We start from the raw sequence: 3,192 nt of genomic DNA on the forward strand, positions 1-3,192 counted from the left end.
CATCATCCCTATCCTTCCAACTGCCCCATCCCACCCTCTGCCAAGCTTCTATTCTTCCTCTGTGGTTTTCGACAGTCCCTACAGGGTCAGACTCAGAGTTAATTACTCTGTCAAAATCATGCAGAATTGTGCATAAATTTAGGCTTTCCTGAAACATTAGCTTTCCCACTGTGTCTCTTATCCCTAACTCATTCTGAACCCATGCTCTTGGCCAAAGGTCTTCTGCAAAGGTCCCCATGAACATGTTTATACTTGAATGACAGCATTTTAATGTGTTACCCTCCCAGGGCTACTTGCAGTTAATAGAGACTACTAAATGGGTGCCCTTTCCATCTTCTGTGATGTAAGAGCAGACGCAGAAGGATTGTTGCTATTTTCTGGAGGCAGTTTTCACATATTTGGTGAGATTTTGGATTATATCATGATTCCCAAATCATATTATGCTACATAGCAGCTAATGTCTGTTTTCTCTATTCAAAGTCCAGGAGTGAGGGAATGCATCACAGAATGAAGAAGAAAGAGAATTGAGGGGAAATCTCTCCATGGAGGCAGGGGTAGACATGAGAGGTAGTAAGTGTGAGGCTGTAGTGCAAATTAAGACCACCTCAAGGTGCTGTGATTCTTGCTCCTTCATCCTTAACTCAAAGAAGCAAAATCCTGCTGGCAAAGCAGGCATTCCTGGCAGGCTGCGGCGGGGTGGGGGGGAAATATTTTGCCTGAGACCCCCAGAGAAGACCAGATGGGCAGCTGCCTGGTCCACCCATGGGCAAGGCTGTTCCTGGGAAGAGCGTTGGATTGGGCAGGTTATAGGTCACGATCCCCTGCAGGGGTAAAGGCTCACTGCTGAGATCTTCAGGACTGTGGAACTGGGGGATAAGTTCACAGCTGCTGTGAGTGACAGGGTTTCCAAGCACGGGGCAGTTACCAAGCTCCATGGAGCCCCTGGATAGCACAATGATCAGGATCTTGTCCCTGCAGGCCCGGCACAGTGGCTCATGCCTGTAATCCCAGCACTTTGGGAAGCCAAGATGAGTGAATTGCTTGAACCCAGGAGTTTGAGACCAGCCTGGGCAACTTGGCAAAATGTCGTCTCTACAAAAAATACAAAAATTAGCCAGGCGTGGTGGCACGCGACTGTAGTCCCAGCTACTCAGGAAGCTGAGGTGGGAGGATTGTTTGAACCTGGAAGGTCAAGGCTACAGTGAGCCATGATTGCACCACTGTACTCCAGCCTGGGTGACAGAGTGACACCCTGTCTCAGAAAATAAATAAATAAAATGCTGGTTACTATTGTGGAGCAGAGTGGTGGCTCACAGGAAAGAGTAAGCACCCAGCCTGGGACAAAGATTCCAGGATCTGAGGCAGAGGAGAAGCTAGATCTCAAAGGAGAAGCAATATTTGGTCAGAAAAGTGGCAGGGCGGGAGGAGAGATTCTTCCAAAAAGCCAGAACAGGAACTTCAGGCAGAATAAAATCGAAGCCTCAAGACAGGTGGCATGCCCTTTCAAGTCCTTTTGGAAAAAGTCACAAACAAGATCCAGAGGGCCAGAGTGGTGACGGAGAGCCTCGCGGAGGGGAGGAAGCTGAAGCCGGCCTGAAATGCTGGGGAGAGGCAGGACTGGCACGGTGCATGAGGAGCCGTTCACCACTGTGTGAGGAAGCCAGACCCGTGGGCGCACCCGCTAGAATGGCTACCACCAAAAGTGCGCACTAACAAGTGTTGGTGGGGATGTGGGAAAATGGGAGCCTCAGGCATTGTTGGTGGGAATGTGAAATGTGCTTCCTCCAGGAGTCAAACATCGAGTCACCATATGGCCCAGCCACTCCACTCCAAGACATACACTCAAGGAAACTCAGAGCACATGTCCACGCAAGAACCTGTACCCAAATGTTGGTGGCAGCATTATTCACAAGAGCCAAAACATAGACGCAGCCCAAACGTTCATGGTGAGGCAAGACGTGGTCTATCCAGACAGTGAACTATTATTCAGATGTGAAAAGGCATGAGGTGCGGACTCACACGAAATACGGAAGGGCCTTGAAACACGATGCCGAGTGAAAAAGCCCGTCACTCATGCCGTGTATTGAACGAACCATTCCCTTTGTGTGAAATGTCCAGAACGGGCAAATGCATAGAGACAGAAAGCAGATTAGTGAAGGGGACGGGGAGGACAGGGAATGGAGCGCGGCTGACTCAGCAGATGTGGGTTTCCTTTCAGGATGGAGAGAACATGCTGGAATTGGGTCCTGTGATGGTTGCACAATGTTGTGAGGATTAAAATCCACTGAACTGTACCTTTCAAAGACCCATGTTATGGTGTGTGAATTATATCTAAAAAATAAATAGCCACCAAAGGGCCTCGAATGACACCACTGAACGGGGGGCAGTGTGCCCGTGCGTGTTGGCGCCTGGTGTGTATTAGATGGGGCGACGCGTGGCCATGTGTGTTGGCGCCTGGTGTGTATGAGATGGGGCGACACGTGGCCATGCGTGTTGGCGCCTGGTGTGTATGGGGGTGGGGGGATGTGTGGCCATGCATGTTGGTGCCTGTTGTGTATGGGGTGGGGGGATGTGTGGCCATGCGTGTTGGCGCCTGGTGTGTATGGGGTGGGGGGATGCGTGGCCATGCGTGTTGGTGCCTGGTGTGTATGGGGTGGGGGGACGCGTGGCCATGCGTGTTGGCACCTGGTGTGTATGAGATGGGGTGACGCGTGGCCATGCGTGTTGGCGCCTGGTGTGTATGGGGTGGGGGGACGTGTGGCCATGCGTGTTGGCGCCTGGTGTGTATGGGGTGGGGGGACGCGTGGCCATGCGTGTTGGCGCCTGGTGTGTATGAGATGGGGCGACACGTGGCCATGCGTGTTGGCACCTGGTGTGTATGAGATGGGGTGACACGTGGCCATGCGTGTTGGCACCTGGTGTGTATGAGATGGGGCGACGCGTGGCCATGCGTGTTGGTGCCTGGTGTGTATGGGGTGGGGGGACGCGTGGCCATACGTGTTGGTGCCTGGTGTGTATGGGGTGGGGGGACGCGTGGCCATGCGTGTTTGGCACCTGGTATGTATGGGGATGGGGGGGACACGTGCCCATGTGTGTTGGTGCCTGATGTGTATGGGGTGGGGAGACGTGTGGCCATGCGTGTTGGCGCCTGGTATGTATGGGGATGGGGGGTACACGTGCCCATGCGTGTTG

Source organism: Gorilla gorilla, chromosome 3 (genome assembly GCF_029281585.2).
Source record: "Gorilla gorilla gorilla isolate KB3781 chromosome 3, NHGRI_mGorGor1-v2.1_pri, whole genome shotgun sequence".
NCBI classification, from domain to species: Eukaryota; Metazoa; Chordata; class Mammalia; order Primates; family Hominidae; genus Gorilla; species Gorilla gorilla.